At 57.5% G+C, this 19,401-nt stretch overlaps 1 protein-coding gene across 2 annotated transcripts in view; it reads left to right on the top strand.

Moving 5' to 3' along the window:
• The first annotated feature begins 2,515 nt into the window (after positions 1-2,515).
• Slc6a6 (solute carrier family 6 member 6) overlaps positions 2,516-19,401 on the top strand; it is a 57,105-nt gene continuing 40,219 nt past the window's right edge. The window contains exons 1-2 of one of the 2 annotated variants that reach the window (XM_071605893.1): positions 2,576-2,605; positions 11,802-11,845. The gene's annotated coding sequence lies outside the window, so the exon portion shown is untranslated. Of the gene's footprint in view, positions 2,606-11,801; positions 11,846-19,401 lie in introns of both variants that reach the window. The other variant, XM_027931833.2, reaches the window with a different exon arrangement.

Genomic DNA, 19,401 nt, shown 5'->3' with positions numbered 1-19,401 from the left:
AGGCCAGAGGTGGCCCAGGCTCACATTTTTGAAGAGAAACCAAACATTACAGATTATTTTCTTCTTTTTTTGGCACCAGGGATTGAACCCAGGGGCCCTCAACCACAGAGCCCCCTCCCCAGCCCTATTTTGTATTTTATTTAGAGACAGGGTCTTCCTGAGTGGCTCAGGGCCTCGCTTTGGCTGAGGCTGGCCTCCAACTTGCGATCCTCCTGCCTCAGCCTCCGGAGCCACTGGGATGACAGGCGTGGGCCAAAGCGCCCAGAATCTGGGGCCTCGTTCATGCTGAGAACCTGAGCCACAGCCTGGGCTTGGGTTCATTGTCTAGCAATCGCTCCAAATCCTAGAATCCTGACCACTCAGGAGGCTGAGGCAGGAGGATGGCAAATTGGAGGCCAGCCTCAACAACTTGGCAAAACCCTGTCTCCAAATAAAAAAAGAAAAGAAAGAAAGGGCTGGGGATGTGGCTGCTGCTTGGTAGAGCTCTGGGTTCCGTCCCCAGCTCTGCAAAATAAACGTAAATAAAAGAAATGCACTGAACTGTGCGGAGCATATGGTTACGACGTGCTATAAAAGGGCATGTTCAATAAGATAAATGCAGCCAGGCGTGGTGGCTTGGTGGCGTGCACCTGGAGTCTCAGTCACTCGGGAGACGAAGGTATTAAGATGTCGAATGAGCCCAGGAGTTTGGGGCCAGCCTGGGCGAACATATTCAGAACCCCCATCTCAAAAGAGAATAAATAGAATAAAACACAGCACCTGTTTGTTGAGCATCTACTACGAGCCAGACTTGTGACAAGCTCCTGGATTCAAGGGCGGGTGGGGGCAAGGACCAGATCCATCCTGATGGTCCCCAAGTGTGCACCTGGGGTCCCTAGAGAAGGGTACTGGGCAGGGGCCAGGAGGGGACAGTGTGTCATGGTGTTGGCTAGAGATGGTATTGCCACCAACCCGGGGGCTTGCTGAGGATGCCCAGGAGAGAGGTGCAGAAAACGCTGGGGAATCAGAGAGGGAAAAGACTTTGCCATAGGTCACACAGCACCTCCTTGGGCCCCGCCGGGGTGTGGATGCGCAAGATGGTCTCTGAGGAGCTGCTCATTCAAATAAGAGCCATAATAAGGGCACAGTCTACGGCTCCACTTAAAAATAGTCGCATTAACTGACACTCGCTTGGCACTTCTTGGGTGCCAGGAGCGGTTTTGAGCTCTTTAAGCGGTTCAGCTTGCCTCTCCTCTCTCGGCAGCCAGGGGAGATACTCGCCACCGTTTCTTGGTGTCTATTTTAGATGAGGAAAAGCAAGGCACAGAGACTCTGAGTGATTTGCCCAGAGTCACACAGCCATGGCAAAGCTACGACTCTGGAACGTCACCCCCCTCCACGGCAGCCAGGCCTTGGGGATGCAATCTGGGGGGGGGGAGCACTTTGCTATTTAGCCACATCCCCAGCCCTTTTGATTTTTTTTTTTTTTTTTAATTTCGACACAGGGTCCTGCTAAATTGCTCTGCCTGGACTAGAACTGGGAACCTTCCTGACTTAGACTCCAAAGTGGGTGGGCTTCCGGGCCTGCTCTGCAGTGCTCTGCTATCACAGTCACCAGAGCTGTCACAACCAGGACCTCAGGCCACCCTGGGGGGGGGGGGTTACTGATGGTGCCCATTTTGCAAAGGTGCAAACCCATGGGGTCTCCAGGACAGGCCCCAGGTACTGTGGAACGTGGCCACCCCATGTGCTCCTCCCCCGAACATCCAGGTGCATGGGTGACGGGTGCAGGGCTTGGGGATCCTGCTTAGGAAAAGGGGGAGCCGGGTGTGGGGGGAGGGGGAGCGAGGGATGAGGTGGGGGGGGTGGGGGGGGTCCTGGATCCCTTTTGGCTCTTCATCTGCAGGGGGCCAAAGGACAGGCTGAACCCCTTGGCACCCGCCAGCGTCCCCTGCGCGGTGGGAGGGTGTGTGCGCGCGCGCTCGGCGAGGCGAGCCCGGGCTCTTTGTGTGACCGAGCCCGTGCGCGCGTGCGTGCCTGCGAGCCGGTGTGTGTGCCTGTGTGTGCGCGTGTGTGTCGGCGCGCGCGGGGCGGGGCTGGGCGCTGAGGCCCCGCCCAGGCCCCGCCCAGATACCAGGCCGGCTCCACCAGGCCCCGCCCAGGCCCCGCCCAGGTACCAGGCCGGCCTCGCCAGGCCCCGCCCAGGCCCCGCCCAGGCCCGGCCCCCATCCCGGCCCGGCCCCGCCCCGGCCCGCCCCGGCCCCGCCCCGGCCCCGCCCCGGCCCCGCCCCCGGCCCGGCCAAGCTGGTATTTTTCCACCCAGCAGGATGGGCGATGCTGAGCGCTGCCTGTGCAGACAACAGACACGCGAGGTCAGGAAGAAGCCGCTTATAAATTACCGCGTCCTCCGCACCGCGGCCAGCGCCGAGCCCCGGAGCCTGGCCACCGCCGCCGCCGCCGCGCTCGGGTGGCCCAGTGTCCCGCGATCGGGAACCTCGAGCCCAGAGACGCCCCGAGGGACATCGCCGCGCACAGCCCGCCGAGGGGGCCGGGGACCGAGCCACCGGGCAGCGCTCCTGACCACTGGAACCCGGCGCCGCCGAGCGCAGCGCCGAGGCCACCGCAGGTACCCGAGGGGACGCGGAGCTGGGCGCGCACCGCCGTCCCCTGCCCCCCGGATCCCGCGCTCGGGCCACCTCCCCGTCTCCAGGTCCTGGCCTGTCCAGCTCCATCCGAGGGAGGGACCCAGGGGGGTCGCCCGTGCCGCGACGGGGGGGGACGGTGTTATTGTCCCCCCCCATACACACCCCCAGCCCCAAGGTCTGGGGCTCGCGGTGCAGCGGCAGGTGTGTGCGCGCCTGGGAGTCTGTCTGTCCGTGTGTCCGTCCGGCTCTGTCCCCGTGATGGTGGTCCCCGTGGATGCCCGAAAGGGTGGCCGTTTCTCCATGTCGCCTGCATCGCGTGCACATGGGCGACCCAGTGCCGTGGGCCATTCTCCGGGTCTCCCCGGCTGCGCGCGCGCGCGTACCTGCGGGCGGTGTGTGGCTGTGGCTCTTGGGGACTTGTGCCCTCTCTCTCGCGCGGGTCCCCGTGAGCGTGAACCCGGGTGTGACCGTGCCTCCGAGGGAGTCCCTGGCCGTGCACGTGTGTGTGAGTCCCTGAGTGTGGTGGCTGGGTCCTGTGATCTGTGCCCCTGGGCTGCGCCTGGGAGGGTGTCCCCCATCCCCTGTGCCAAAAGGGGTTCGGTGGCCCCAACGGGTTCTGCAGGGCGGGGACCACATGGGAAGGAGAGGTGACCGGGAGGCATGGCCTCACCGCGCTGCCTCTGTGTGTGTGTGTGCAGGTGGCCCTGAGTGGCGGGACCAAGGCCCCGGCAGGGACAGCCAGGCGACCGTGGGCAGCGAGGTGGCCCGTGGGGCACATCTCGCTCAGGCTTCCCCTTCCTCCTGCGGGTTCCTCTTTTGGTTTGGAGGCTCACATGCCCCTCCCACTAGGGAGGCTGCCCAGGGGGGGGACTCTGGGGGGACCACCTTCCCCCTGTCCCAGACCTTCTGGAAGGGGAACTGCAGGCCACCGTCCGTCCGTCCCTCTTGGACACCCAGAGGGAGGTGTGTGCTGGGCAGGGCCACCGGCTTGGCTATTTTGGTCACTGCCCGGGCTCCAGCCAGATCCCAGCCTCCCCCAGGACCAGCCCCAGAGGCCTGGGAGGCAGCCTGGCCCCCATTTCCTGCCTGGGGACATAAATCAACCCAGCAGCCCGCCATGGAGGGTCTCAGGATTCTGAGGCTCCCTTTGGACTTCAGCAAATCGGGCCCTGAATCAATGTCACCGAGGGGGATCTTTGTAAAATGAAAAAAAAAAAAAAAAAAAAAAAAAATTTCATTTCCTTTATTTATTTATTTATTTTGGTGGCTTCCAGGGAGGGGACCTGGTCCAGCGTCTCCCAGCCAGAAGGAGTTTATTTTTACGGGAGAGAGAGGGTGAGCGCTTAGCAACCGCCTGTCTCCCTCCACCAGGGACCGGGGAGTCACCTGGGGAGCCACCGTGGGGTGGGCGTGAGGAGGTGGCCACGGGGGTGGGGAAGGCATGTCACCTGGGTGATGTTTCAGGGAGGTTCCAGAGCCACCGAGGACCCCAGGCTGAGAATCCACAGCCCCGTGGGACTGGCAGAATGGCCAGAGGCTGTGTCCCCCCCCCCCTCCCCGGGTTCTGTCCACTCTTGACCTTGAGCCACCTTTGCTGGACCTCGGTTTCCTCACCTGGAAAGTGGGCGTGGCCTGCGGCCCCCTGGGCAGGTAAAGCCCCGGGATCCCAGAGGCAGGCGGGAGCTGGGCTCTGGGCAGCTGAGCTGGGCTCGGTCTCAATGGTGACCTTGGGTGACTCACTCTTTGAACCTCAGCTGGACCGTCCAGGCAGCCAGGACACCCACAGGCCAGCCCCACGGCGTCCTTGAGGGGATTGGGGGAGATGAGGCGCCCTAAGCTGTGGTAAGCTGTAAAGCCCAGCTGGGCCGCAGAGCTGCCGATTAGAGGGTGTCACGAGCGCTCCAGGGTGGCTGTGGTATGTGGCCAGGGCCACCGTGCCATCTTGAGCGCTTGTCCTTTGGGGACACCCTGGCACGGCTGGGTGGCCCAGCTGCCGGCCGCCTCTCCCAATTTCCTCTCCTCATCCTGAGCCATCCAGGGCCACCTCTGCTGGGCCCAGTCCCCAGGCCCTGAGGGGTCGCTGTGCCCATTTCACAGATGGGCCAACTGAGACCCGCCCAGAAGACTTTGTCTTCGTGGGACGGTGGCAGATTGGGAGCTCTGGTCACTGACTTCCTGGCAAGTGGAGGCTGAAGTAGGGCACCCCCAGTCCTCAGGGCTGGCGGGGAGTGGATGGGACCCACAGGGACATCACTTAGGTACCCGATTCTTTTCTCTGTGGCTTCTCAGGGAGCCCTGATTCCTTCCATTCCTGGGGCCACCCTCAGCCTCCCGAGAGGTACTCAGGGCTGTGGATACTCTGTTTTCCAACCCAGTTTGTCCTTCTGTCAATCTGTCAGGGGACTTGGGAGCTGTTCCTTCTCCAAAAGTCTTTCCAAAGATCCCGGATGATAAAACACTGTGAGCAAGAGCCAGATTCTTTTTTTTTGGGGGGGGGGAGTACCAGAGGTCCAACTCAGGGGCCCTCAACCCCTGAGCCCTGTCCCCAGCCCTTTTTTTATATTTTATTTAGAGACAGGGTCTCCCTGAGTTGCTTAGGCTCTAAGTGGCTGAGGCTGGCCTCCAACTTGTGATCCTCCTGCCTCAGCCTCCTGAGCTGCTTGGGATGACAGGTGTGCGTCACCGTGCCCGGCCCCCGATTCTCTGGGGGCTGTATCTCACTTTTCCACATTGGCCAACCTGCCCTGGTCCACGGCTTTGGTTTGACTTCATGGCTTCTGGGGAGGAGCTCTCGTTCTGGAAATGCCCAGCAGGACCTTGCTAAGGTGCTGAGGCTGGCCTCCACCTTATGATCCTCCTCCCTCAGCCTCCCGAGAGGCTGCGATGCCACCACCTCCTCCATCCAGGGTGAGATTCGGGAGAAGCCAGATGGTCGAGGAACCCGAGGGCTGGCTGGGTGGGCTTGGGCTGTATTCTGAGGTCAGCAGGGAGACAAACAGGATTTGGGGAGAGCAGGACTGAAGCCAGTCCAGCCTGGAGAGCCCTCATGGTGAGAACGAGGCTGCTGGGGTTCCAGGAGTCGCAGGGTGGCCCAGCCATGGGTTAGGGTACAAAGCGTCTCCTGTGCCAGCGAGTGTTGCCTAAGGTATTTCTGGAAACATGGGGGAGTGGCCGTCCTGGGAGTCCCAGGGTGACTTATGGACACAGGGCCGTGTGGGCTTCTCCTCCCGCCTCACCTGGGCAGTGGCTGCCTTTGGAAACCGGAGCTGAGGCTGGTGCTAGGGTTGGGGCTTAGGAGCAGGAATTTGCTTTTCTGTTTCTAAAAACAAAACACCTAAAACAAAGGGCCCCGGGTGTGGCTTAGGCTGGAGGAGGGGCAGCCGCCCTAACTGTCCCCAGCTCAGAAGAATGACCTGGCCTCTCGTCCCAGCAGCTCTGGAGGCCGAGGCAGGAGGATCGCGGGTTCCAAGCCAGCCTCAGCCAAAGGGAGGCCCTGAGCCACTCAGGGAGACTCTGTCTCTAAATAAAACACAAAATAGGGCTGGGGACGGGGCTCGGGGGTCGAAGGCCCCTGAGTTCCATCCCTGGCACCAAAAAAAAAAAACAAAAAAAATCAAAAACTAAGTCACATTTGGTGTGTGCACACCTGTCGTCTCAGTTACTGGGGAGGCTGAGGCAGGAGGATCTCGGGAAGCTCATGACTTCAGACCAGCCTGAGCGATTTCAAGGAGGGAGAGGGGGGCAGAAAGAAAAGAAGAATTATCTGGAATCCCCCCTCCCTTTTTTTTTAAACCAATAAAGTGAGATTCCAGGCGCATCCTGGAAATCCTGAATGAGCGTCCTGTGGAAGAGAGTCTTGGAATTTTTTTATTTCTTTTCTTGGCACCAGAGACTGGATCCTGAGGTGCTCTACCAGGACTGGGAACCCCATCCCCAGTCCTTTCTATTTTATTATTATCATTATTATTTTTTTTAAATTTTGAGACAGGGTCTAAGTGGCTTAGAAACTCACTAAGTGGCTGAGGCTGGCCTCCAACTTGTGATCCTCCTGCCTCAGCCTCCCCAGTCCCTGGGATGACAGGCACGGGCTGCCCCAGCCCGGAGAAGATTCACTTTTTAATTACAAAAGGAACACAAATCAGAAACAATTAAAAAAATAATAATAACTGTATCGAGTACAGAGTGATCCTTCAGGGGGTAGTTTTATTTTCCTTTGAACAGAGATGGCACCAGACGTGCCCCTGGTCCTGCCAATGGGGCTGGTCAGACAATGGGCCATTGTGGACCCTCGGCGCGTCAGAACCCAGCGCTGCTGACTGTCCCGGACACCGGGAACCGCTGACCTCCTCGGCCTGTCCTGCCTGACCACGGTGGACAGCGTCCAGCTCAGTGAACCAGACACTCCCACCCAGTGGCTTTGAACTTGACTTGAGATGGCACACAGGACCCTGTGGTCCTCCAGGGACACGAAGGAGCCCTTTTACTTTGGGGTGGGGGGGGACCCAGGATTGAACCCAGGGACCCTCGACCCCTGGGCCCCGTCCCCAGCCCTATTTTGCATTTTATTTAGAGACAGGGTCTCGCTGAGTGGCTCAGGGCCTCGCCACGGTTGAGGCTGGCCTCTAACTCACGATCCTCCTGCCTCAGCCTCCCAAGCCGCTGGGATGAGAGGTGTGCACCACCAAGCCCCAGCTCGGGCCCAATTATTATTATTATTATTTTATTTTGAGACAGGGTCTTGCAAAGAGTGGCCCAGGCTGGCCTCCAACTTGCGATCCTCACACCGCGGCTAGGAACCCACATTGACTATCCCTTCTCCCGTGGAAGTTCTGCACCTGAGCTCATCAGATAAATGACTTAGGACAAGGTAGAAGGACCACAGACGGCAGAGTCCCCTCCATGCCTCAGCCCCTCTTTGTCCCACTGGCTCTACCGCCAGTATTTATTGAGCACCTACTGCATGCCAGGCATAAAGACAATGGTCCCTGTGCTCAGCCTCACAGCAGGAGGGAGTGCATACCAAGAGGTCTATCAGGAGGAGGTTAATGAACAATCCAGGTGATGACACCAAGGGCGGGCAAACAGGACCTGGGGACAGGTGTGACCAAGAGGGGTCCGTTGGACGGTGGAGCGTGGGCACCGTGAGTGAGGTCCTCCAGTCAACCTGCCCTCCCTCTTTACGGAGGAGGAGGCTGAGGTCTGAGGTCAGCAGGGGAAGATAAAGCCCTCACAGGAAGCACTGGTCCCAGGGGGGGGTTAGGTAAGAGTCCCCTCCGCAAGGGACACAGGGGAGGGCGTCCTGAATCCAAGAATCCAAGAAGGGGGCCGGGCCTGGCCTACAATCCCAGCAGCTCGGGAGGCCGAGGCAGGAGGATCGTAAGGTGGAGGCCAGCCTTAGCCACTTAGAGAGGCCTTAAGCAACTGAAGCCAGACCCTGTCTCAAAATTAAAAATATAAAAAAGACCGGGGACGTGGCTCCTGGGACGGGCCCCGAGGAGGGGCCTTCTGCAAGTCCCGTTGCCATGGTGACTTGTCACAGACGGTAAAAGTGCCAAGTGAGTCACTGCCACCGACCTCTTTCCAGCGGAAAGGCCTCAACCCGAGGTTGCCAGTTGCTGGGGGGTGGGGACTGCGGTGGCCTGGGTCTGGGCCGAGTCATGCTCCCTGGGTGCTGCCGGAAGGGGGAGGTCCCCAGGGCTCCGCCCTCTGGCTCGGGGCTGATGGGCACCTGCCACTCGGCCCTGAGGGAATCCTGGGTCCAGACTCCACAGACCTTCATTTAGTTCTGCAGGCCCATGTCACCAAAGCCCTCCTGGGCAGCCACCATGTCCCCTCGCTGTGGCCTCCGGGAGCCAACTTCTCAGAAGACCACACTCCTGCTCAAGAGCCTTCCGTGGCTCCCTAGTGCTTTGTGGAATAGAGCTCGGGAGGCTGAGGCAGGAGGATGGCAAGGTGGAGGCCGCCTTCAACAACTCAGTGAGACCCTGTCTCTAAATATTAAAAAGGGCTGGGGACGGGGGCTCCGGGGTTAAGCACCCCCCGGGGTTCAATCCCTGGTATCCTCCCCCCCCCAAAAAAATCATGTGTCCAAGTGGAATTAAAGTCACCCGATTCTGAGGCCACGGACTCTCTTGTCCGTCTGAGGTCACACTGTTATGGTCTTGTATTGATCCACTGGGTGCAGGACACACTGAGGACAGGGGACAGAAGCCCCAGTGTCCATCAATAGGGATCTGGCCCGTAGTAGGTGCTCAGCGCAGACATTGAGGATATCAGCCTCCCTGACTCCCAAAAGGAGGCCCGTGGTTTGGACTTCTTTTTTTTAGGGGGGGGGTGCCAGGGGTTGAACCCAGGGACACCGAACCACGTTGTCCCCGTCCGTCCCCAGCCCCTTTTGATTTATTTTTTATTTGGAGATCGAGTCTTGCTCAGCTGCTTAGGGCCTCACTCAATAATTGAGGCTGGCCTCCAAAGGTGCGATCCTCTTGCCTCAGCCTCCCCAGGCGCCGAGTTTACAGCCTGTGCCACCCGCCGTGCCTGGCACCAGCGGGTCCTTACATGCTGTTGTCCCAGGCCCCGGTGATGTGGCTGTTGAACAAAACAGACCAACGCCCTCACGGAGTTGGGGTTAATGAGTAACCACGGAAGCCCTCAGGAAAATCCAAAGTGTCATTACTGGGCACGGGGACTCCAGGGTCTGAATGCCCCTCGGGTCTCTGACTTGCTGTGTGACCTCGTGGAATCCCTTGCCCTCTCTGGTCCTCACCTGCCGAGATCACACAGGTCGGGTTGGAAGGCTCCCCAGCGCTTGGGCGCAGAGACCCCTCTGTGGGAGTGCAGGTCACCGAGTCCCCCTGGGTCCTCTAGGAGGGGACCCGTTGTCCTTCGGGTTTTTCCAGGGGTCCGAAACCCGCTTTGGATGCGGATTTTTCTGAGCCGAGGTGTAGCCTCCAGGTTTTAGGAAAAATACAGGAACTTATGTGGGTTTTTCTGCCACGATTAGCAGAAGATTCGAGATGAGAACGAACCTTAAAAAGGAAAAAAGAGAAAAAATGAGCCCCCAGCTCCTTCCCACAGGTACCCGGGGATCTATTTCTGTCCTGAGGCGTCTCTTGTGCCTCCCACAGAAGTGCTCCGGAGCCACCACCCTGTACCCCTGGTCCCTCCTGGTTATATAAACTGATGATTATTATATTATTATATAAAATTATTATTATTATCATCTTTAACCCAGGAGCTGAGCCATTTTTAAATTTTTTAATTTATTTTAATTTTAAATTTTGAGACAGGGTTTTGCTCAGTTGTTGAGGCTGGCCTCCCAATTTGCGATCCTCCTGCCTCAGCCTCCCCGAGCCGCTGGGATGGCAGACGCGCACCACCGCGCCCCGACTGTTGGTTTGGCTTTGCAAAATGACTTCAGGCCACAGTGGGAGGTGTTGCGTGGACCCCCTCCTGTCCCCACCCTGCCTCCAGCACGCACACTGTGGGTGGTGCTGAGCGGCACAGTACCCCTTTGGTGCTGTCCCCTGTCGTGAAGTGCCCCAGGCTGGGCATGGGATACCCATCTGATTCAGGCAGGTGGGAGACGGACATCCTGCTCCCAGGGACTTCAAGGTCATGACTCCGGGGCAGCAGATGGTGGGGAGAGAGAGGAATGTCTGTGCTGTGCAACTTCAACCCTTCAGCCTAGAGTCTCTGGTCGGGCTGCTCGGTGCTTGTGGATTTGCTTTCGGTGAGAGGGGTGCAGGAGGCAGGTGGAGGCCCCACGGTGGCCTCCTGCCGTCCGAACCCCAGCTCCAGGGCAGCCCGGGGACTGGCCTCTGCCCTAGGTCCGAGCAGCACAGGGCAATTTCTGTCTTTGAACATCAAAGATTGAGCCTTGTGCAGAGAGGAACAAAGACTATTCTAGAAAGACCCAAATCTGTCACCTGGAAGGCCCTTTCCACTATATTTATTACCTGGACCGTGACCGAGTTCCCGACCAGGATGGATGGCCACCCGCCGGGCAGAGGTGGGACCCATGTCCCTTCTCACCTCCATCTGGGGACTCACCAGTAGTTTATTTGACGATTATTAATTTTTTTTGGCACCGGGGGCTGAACCCAGGGGGTTCTGCACCACTTGGCTGCGCCCCCAGAACCCCCTTTTTTATTTAGAGACAGGGTCTCACGGAGTTGCTTAGGGTCTCACTAAGTGGCTGAGGCTGGCCTCCAACTTGCGATCCTCCTGCCTCAGCCTCCCCAGTCTCTGGGATGACAGGTGGGCACCACCTTGCGGGGCCTGTTATTCTATTTCCTTCACTTTTCAGGGTTGTCCCCAGAACAGTGGCAGGGACACAGCCAGGGGGCTGCTTGGAAGTGCAGGATCTCGGGGCCTGACCTGCTCCTTAGGGTTGGGATTTTTGGGTTGAGGCTGGAAGATCTCTGGAGCCCAGGAGGCCGAGTCTCCACCGCAAAACGGAAAATAAATCAATGCACAAAGGCACCCAGATATACCGGGGGTCCCCAGTTTGTCACTGAAAACCCTGAGGCCCCCAGCTGAGGGCAGGTTGCTGGCCCAAGGTCACCAGGCTGGAGCTGGCACAGCCCGTCCCCTGGGCTCGCGCCACCTTGGAAAGGATGCGGGTGGGAAGCCTCTTACGAGCCCAAGTGTCCCCGATCCAAGAGCCGCGGGAGGCTTTTCCAAGCAGCCAAGTCGGATGTCAATCAGGGGCCAACCCGGAGCCGGCCAGGTCCTTGCAGACAGCCAGTGTCCCCAGGCAGCCTGTCGGGTCGAGGCCCCACAGCGGGATTGGATGTCAGCCCAAGGGCCTGGGGTGAGGAGCTATTTGGAGGCTGTTCCCAGTTCTTGGAAGATCAGCAGGAAAATCTGTGGAGTCCAAGGACTGATCCCAGGGGCACTTCACCCCTGAGCCTGTCCCCAGCCCCTTTTTCTATTTTATTTAGAGACAGGGTCTCGCGGAGCGGCTCAGGGCCTTGCTAAATTTCTGAGGCTGGCCTCCACCTTGCGATCCTCCTGCCTCAGCCTCCAGAGCCGCTGGGAGGACAGGTGCGCCCCCCTCCCCCGCCCACCTGCGCGCACACCTGTTGAGCCACACCTGTGGATTTCCTGGTCCCCGTCCCTTTGGGGTTTGGTGTCCCGGGGGCTCACGGTCTCTCTTTCTCCTCTCTGCCGTAGGTGCACAATAAGAATTACAGTCCCTTCAGAGGAGGCTCCGAAATGTAAGTAGCTCTTGACACCCCCCCTCCGTGGGGCCGCTGCCTCCCCTGGGGCAGGGATGACCCCCACCTGGGGGGGACCTCAGCGCCTCCCCCAGCCTCAAGGAGAAAACAGACTCCTGAGAACCCGGGACTTGGTTCACGTCACCTGGAGGTGGCCCGTCTCCTGTGTGCCTGCCCGGCCTGCCTGCGCTGGCCTCTCTCGGGGACAGCCTTGCCTGCGTCTAGTGGGGGTGGGGGGCAGAGCTTTGCTGAGTTGGTCCTGGAAGTGGGGGCCACCAGCTGGTCCGCAGTGACCCACGCCTGGAATCCCAGAGAGTCGGGAGGCTGAGGCAGGAGGATGGCAAGTTGGAGGCCAGCCTCAGCCACTTAGCAAAATAAAATAGAAAAAAGGGCTGGGGACGGGGCTCAGGGGTTAAGCGCCTCAGCTTCAATCCCCAATACCCACCCCCCAAAAAAGGGGGAACCAGTAGGTCCAAGGCACAGGGTGAGCTGGGGACTCGAGCTCTGGTCCCAATTCTGTCTGGTCAGGGGTTTGGGGTGGAGATTAGAGATGGGTGCGTCACATGCATAAGGTCCTGGGTTTGAATCTTTGTGCTGCAAATAATAAAATAATAATAATAATGAATAATTAGTAAATAATAATAACGATAATAATAAAAAAATAATAATAATTAGTACTCAAATAATAATATTAATAATAATAATTATCTCTGATCTGTCAAACTTTTTGGTTGGGGTGGTGTGGCAGCTCTAAGCCAGGACACGTTAAGTAGGACGTTGTACCACAGAGACAGGGTCTCACTCAATGGCTGAGTCTGGCCTCCACCTTTTGATCCTCCTGCCTCAGCCTCTAATGGCTGGGATTACAGCCATGGGCCCCTGTTCCCCATTAAACTTCTTAAAAACTTAAACATTTTTATTGTTTTTTTTTTGGAACTGAATCCAGAAGTACTGTACCCCAGAGCCCCATCCCGAGTCCTTTGCATTTTTTTATCTTGAGTTGCTCAGGGCTTCACTAAGTGGCTGAGGCTGGCCTCCAACTTGCGATCCTCCTGCCTCGGCCTCCCCAGCTGCTGGGGTGACAGGTGCAGGCCACCAAAGCTCGGCCCCACTTAAACTTTCTATTGGAAAAAAAAAAATTGCAAACTTACAGAGACGTTGCCAGAGATTGGACACCTGACACCCCCTCACTTCGATTCCCTTACACTTAATATTAACTACATTCCTTTTGTCCCCTCTGTCCCTGTGTTCTATAAAAATAGTCACATGCATTTTGTTTTTTTCCTTTTGTTGGGTTTGTTTTGCTTTTGCTGAATCACTGGGGCGGAAGGCAGCTCCCTCTTGACCCCAGTTCCCCCAGGTATTTCGAAAGAGCAAGGGCCATTGTGTGGATTATCAGGCCGCGACTCTCGTTTGCGTTGACACAGCTCTGATAGCTAATCTATAGGCCCTGGTGACACTCCGTGGATGGCATTTATTTGCTGGCTTTTCGGCCAGGATCACACTGGTGTCTCTAGAAGCCGTTGAATGGATAGATTCTTCCTCTTTGGGCCGATTTATTAACTGATTTTCAACCTCGGAAAATTGAAAATCCCTTAATTTTGCATTTGGTGAGAAATACATCTTACAATTCAGGCTCCCCCCAAACTCTGAAGCTCGGGTTTCTTGTCTGATCCTCTTAGGTGTCTCCCCGGGTGGCTTCTGTCATTTATTTATATTTTATTTAGAGACAGGGTCTCGCTGAGTTGCTTAGGGCCTTGCTAAGTGGCTGAGGCCGGCCTCTACCTTGCGATCCTCCTGTCTCAGCCTCCCGACGAGCTGGGACGACAGTTGTAGCTCCTGGCTCCTCCCTTTTTGGGTAGCCATCCCAGCTAAGTCAGTCCGACGCTGACTGACGGACCCCCATCCCGGGTGCCTCACCCCGTAGTGCCATTCTACAGATGGGGAAACTGAGGCCCAGAGAGGCGAAGTGACTTCTCCCAGGGCCGCCAACGGCTGTGAAGAGGTGGAATCTGGTGCATCTGACCCGGGTACCCTCAGGGTGCAGCACCGTCCCCAAAGCCCCAGGCCAGGAGCAGACTCCAAGTCCAGCCCCTTCCCCGTCCCCGAGGGAGGCCTCTCTGCCAGTTAATAAGTAGCCACGGGCATTGGGAAAGAGCCCTCTCCCAAGAGGCTGGACCGTGTCCAGGATAGAGTAGGTGTGTGTGGGCGGGGCGGGCCGCTTTATCGGCCATAATCAGAGGTGGCGAACCTTTTGGAGACTTGTTTGGGGGGTGCCCACTTGGGAAGCCCATTTTGCAGAAGAGACCACCGAGGCTTAGAGCAGCTCTCCCTCTGGTTTGTCCGACAGCTCCTCCGTGCAGTGCTCCGAGATGGCTCTCTTTTTTGGGAGGTACTGGGCATGGAACCCAAGGGTGCTGAACCCCTGAGCCCCATCCCCAGCCCTATTTTGCATTTTATTTAGAGAAAGGGTCTCCCTGAGTTGCTTAGGGCCTGGCTTTGGCTGAGGCTGGCTTTGAACTCACGATCCTCCTGCCTGGGCCTCCCGAGGAGCTGCTGGTAGTGACTGGGAGTTGAACCAGGGACATTGAACCACTCACTGAACCACATCCTCAGCCCTTTTGATTTGGAGACAAGAGTTTTGCTAAGTTGCTTAGGGATTCACTCAGTGGCTGAGGCTGGCCTCCACCTTGAGATCCTCCTGCCTCAGCCTCCCAAAGGACGACCGGCGTGGGCCCTGTGCCCGGCTTCATAAGGCAGTTTTTACTGAACTCGGGTGACAGGGGAGCAAATTGGGGCTCGAGGGGGACAGCTACAGAGCTCCAAGCTGCGTGTCAGAACGGGGAGCCCGGGTTTCAGCGCAGTTATCCACATGCCACGAGATGGGGCCTCACAAAGAGCAGGACAGGCAGGTGCCTCTCTTCTGGCCCAACCTGTGTGACAGGAAAGCTCGGGTCTCCTTGAGGACACCCCCCCGGGGGTATCTTCCGTGGTGGCTGTTAGTCCTGGCAAGAGTCTAATGGGAATATTTTTTTTTTAAGGACAGAAATTCTGTTTAGAAATTGCCAGAGCCGTTCAGAGACCAGAGTTGCCCACTGTCAAAGTGGGAGAGCATCGGGAGGCTGAGGCAGGAGGATCTCAGGTGCAAGGCCAGCCTCAGCAAAAGCGAGGCCCGAAGCAACTCAGCGAGACCCTGTGTCAAAATTAAAAATAAAAAGGGCTGGGGACGGGGGGCTCAGTGATGAAGCGCCCCTGGGTGGGTCCCCAGAAAGAAAAGGAAATAAGTTCCCGTGTCCCCACGGGGTCTTGTCCTGGTTAGGGAAAGTAGTGGCCCTTGGTCCAGCTCCCCAGTTTACTGGCCCACCCCCCATGGCACCTACACGGGGTTTTTGGATGGTACTTCTTCTTGGGGGGGCATACTAGGGACTGAACTGGGGGGCCCTCGACCCCTGAGCTCCGTCCCCAGCCCTATTTTGCATTTTATTTAGAGACAGGGTCTCGCTGAGTGGCTTAGGGCCTCCCTTTGGCTGAGGCTGGCTTTGAAGTCCTCGAGATCCTCCTGCCTCAGCCTCCCGAGCCACCTGGAGGATTTACTGGGTCAGAGACCCCCACAGAGCTCTGGAATTTGAAAAGCATAAGTGCAAACATTTCTGCGTCTCAATCACGGTCATACTAAAGTGTTCTCGGGGTGACTTAGTGACATTTACTCATTCCAACCTTGGACGTGTCTCTTACCCTACAAGAGACAAAACCGGAGTCACCGTCTCTGGGCTGAGTGACACCCGTGTGGCCCAGCCTGCTGGATGTTTCTGGGGGAAGCAGCGTCCTCTCAGCTTCATGGGGTGAGGACCTTTGGCCTTTCCAGTCATTGAGAAGTGTCACATCGTCACCTCTCTCCCGTTGAGTGAGGTGAAGTCTTAGTGGGAGTATTTGATGGCGGGGGAAGTCTGGGGGAACTCTGTGCCACCGAAAATTGAGAATTGAAAGTGCCCACACAGTCATCCTGAAGTGGTGGACTTTGCCTGTGGTTGGCCCTTGGGGACCTGAAGGTGACCTGCTCCCTGTTTAGTCTGAGGGCCCCCCAGGGAGGAGGCCAAGCGCTCGGCCACCCAGCCAGGTCCCCAGTCCTCTGTGGGGAGGAGGCTTTGGACATAACAATGTTGCAAAATGTTGCCAGATGTTCTGAGTGACAGCAGGCTGTGCGGTGGGCACAGGACCGGAAGGCCACCCTGGGAAGCGGAAATGCTCTGTCAAGGCCTGGCCAAGAGCCAAAGTGTGTGGGGAACTTCCGGAAGCTAATTTGGGCGTGGTCTGGCCCGATCGGGCGTGGCCTGGCGGAACTGGGCGTGGCCTGGTTGGATGGGGCTTGCTCTTGTCAGTTGGGGGAGAGTCCGGTTGGATGGGGCGTGCCTTTGGCGGGGCTGGGCGGGGCCTGGATGGATGGGGTGTGGCCTGGATGGATGGGGCGTGCCCTTGTCAGTTGGGGGAGAACCGGGTTGGATGGGGCGTGCCCCTGGCAGGACTGGGAGTGGCCTAACCGGACTGGGCGTGGCTTGTTCTGATGGGGCGTGGTCTTGTCATTTGGGGTAGAGCCTGGTTGGATGGGACGTGCCCCTGGCGGGAGTGGGCGTGGCCTAACCTGAGTGGGCATGGCTTGGTCGGATGGGGCGTGGTCTTGTCGTTTGGGGGAGAGCCTGGTTGGATGGGGCGTGCTCCTGGTGGGGCTGAGCGTGGCCTGGACAGATGGGGCGTGGCCTGGAAGGATGGGGCGTGGTCTTGTCAGTTGGGGGAGAGCTGGGTTGGATGGGGCGGGCCCCTGGCGGGATGGGGCGTGGCCTGGCGGGGATGGGCGTGGCCTGGTAGGTTGGGGTGTACCCTCATCAGTAGGGGGGATCCCAGATCAGATAGGGCGTGGCCTGCATTCTGGGGAGGAGGGCGGAGCTGAGCAGGTGGTCTTGTTGGGTGACCTCAGATGTCACACCCAGTGATTGGTCTTGACTCATTTTGGGGACCCAGCCCCTGGGAACCAGAAGTCCTCATTTCCTGGTCCCAAGTGCCCCTTCAAGGCAGCGACCGGTGTCTCCTGGTTGTCTGGACACCTGTCCTCTGCCCTCACCCAGACACGGCTGCAGGAGAATCGCAGGCGCGGCCACAGGTCCCCGAGGAGAGCCACTCTAATGAGATGGCTAACCTACTTTGCAGACTCACGTGGTTTGGGGAGCGCCTGAGGTGCCTTGGGAGGGAGGGGACCGCAGTGCCACCGCAAGAGGCCCCTCCGCAGAATGTGCCTCTTTGACCACAGGGCACCCAACGGAGAAAGCGCGTTGATCTGGTATTGTCCCTTCGCGACCGACCTCCAAGCCTGGGTGTTTGATTTCCTCTCTTCCCAGGGCTTAGCTGGGTGCTAAAGAAGGGCCACCGTCCGTATTTGTCCTACAAACACATGAAATAAAAGACATCTGATCGTCCCGGGGGGCGGGGGGTGAGGCAGTGTCCAGTTTCCCCGGGGAGCAAATCCGATTGTGCACTGAGGCGCTCCCTCGAGCTTTCTCACGTGTCTTTGGAGAGAGCCCATTTCACAGATGGTGGAACTGAGGGTCCGAGGGGGAAGCCACATTCCTGAGGTCACCGCCTGCAGCTGGCCAAGTAGCTCATTAGCTTCCCACTAAAATCTTAAGAGCTGCAGCCCAGGCGGAGGTGACAGAGACAGGCGGATCTCGGTGACACGGTCTCCAAAGGAGGCTGCTGTGGGATTCAAGGAGAAAACTGGGGAGGCCAGGAGGCTGCCTCCTCTCCAGTGACAGTGTCAGGGAGGAATTAATATAGGACTCGACCATCAGGGGGGCCAGAGGAGCTGATTGACCAAATAAATAACGGGAGTCAATTAAAGAGAATGGATTTTCTTGGCTATTTATAGAGATGGCCTAAATCGCCGGTATCCTTTGTGCCCAAGAAGGAAAAGGAGACTTTTTTTTTTTTTTCCGATAGCCCAGCCTGTGCACAGGGTGGGGAAGCTGATGAACCCCTGTGGTGGCTCAAGAGTGACAGTTCAAGTCGGCCATGGGGGCGCATGCCCCTAATTCTAGCAGTTTGGGAGGCTGAGGCAGGAGGATCGCGAGTTCAAAGCCAGCCTCAGCGAGGCCCTAAGCAAGTCAGCGAGACCCTGTCTCTAAATAAAATATAAAAAAGGGCTGGGGATGGGGCTCAGTGGTTAAGCACCCCTGGTTCAATCTCTGGTACTCAAAGGAGGGCTAGGGGACAGCTGGGGACGCAGGAAGGGAGGGAGGCTGTGGCTCTGTCTTCAGAAGCTGTAGAATAGGAGAAAACCCTGGGGTTCGGTCCCTTCCCCTGGTTAGTTGGGGAGATTAGCCACACCTCTGTACTGGAGCCAACTAATTACTCTAAAGAGGCTGAATTTAAATGGCTGGGGGAGGAAAATCTCTTCCCTAGCCTGAGGGGTAGTTAGTTGTCACCGCAGGGGTCCTGGAGAAAAATTAAATGGAAAGCACTGGATTATTAGCACGTGGCCTCTGGCTGTCACCTCTGCAGCTATTGCCCCTGCCATCTAGCCCATGAAGATGTGAGCCATCGGGCAATGCTGTTGGTTGGATCCCCAGCACCATAAAAAATAATAATAATAAATTTTAAAAATAAATAAAATAATAGCAATTCCGTTTACTCCTGCATCAGGTTGTAGGGGCGGAGTTAGTGGCATCAAAGGACAGGACCAGGCGATGCCCCAGACCTCGGTTCTGTCTAGGATTCTGGAGTCCATTCATTGACTGCTGCCTGGGCAAACTTGAGCAGGTCACCCAACATCTCTGAACTGCCAAGTGGGGTGCAGTCTCTCGCCTCATAGGTGAGACTGACTGGGGTTGAGGGCGCTGGGGGTCGTAGAGCCTGCTGCACCCCCTACTCAGCCCTGGGAGCCAGTATTGACCGCCTGGGATTTCTTGGCTGCCCCTGATTGGCTGCCTGGGATTGGCTGCCCAGGATTGGCTGCTCAGAATTGGCTGCCCGGGATTGGCTGCCCGGGTTTGGCTGCTTGGGATTGGCTGCTCAGGGTTGGATGCTCAGGATTGGCTGCCCAGAATTGGATGCTCAGGATTGGCTGCCAGGGATTGGCTGCCCGGGATTGGCTGCCCACTTAGAGAACTTTGCATAATTTAAAGACTTTTCCAAACGTCCCTTTTGTCCCCTAAGACCCTTAAGAGGATGATGCTATAAAGACACGTGACCTTTGGAATGAATTTGGAGATAAGTGAGCAGCCATCCTCAGGGACAAATGACTTCAGAAGAAAACTCTGAAGGCTGATTCACAAATGGCTCCTGCCTAGTACAGTGCCAGGTCCACAGTGTTAGGTGCAGTTCGTGTGATTTCAATCCCACCAGCTTGGAATTAGGAAAAAACTGTGGCTATGACAGTGACAGTGATAAACCAGGGTCCTCAGCCCATCTGGAACAGGGCTCTAGAACATTCTGCAGTCTGTGACCACCAGAGAAGGGAGGGAGGATTAGAGTTGAGGAAGGAGCCATCATCCACCAAGAATGGTGGG

Source organism: Marmota flaviventris, chromosome 20, assembly GCF_047511675.1.
Source record: "Marmota flaviventris isolate mMarFla1 chromosome 20, mMarFla1.hap1, whole genome shotgun sequence".
Classification (NCBI taxonomy): Eukaryota; Metazoa; Chordata; class Mammalia; order Rodentia; family Sciuridae; genus Marmota; species Marmota flaviventris.
Note: the sequence above shows the minus strand (reverse complement) of the source record. Positions and strands in the feature narration are given on the sequence as shown.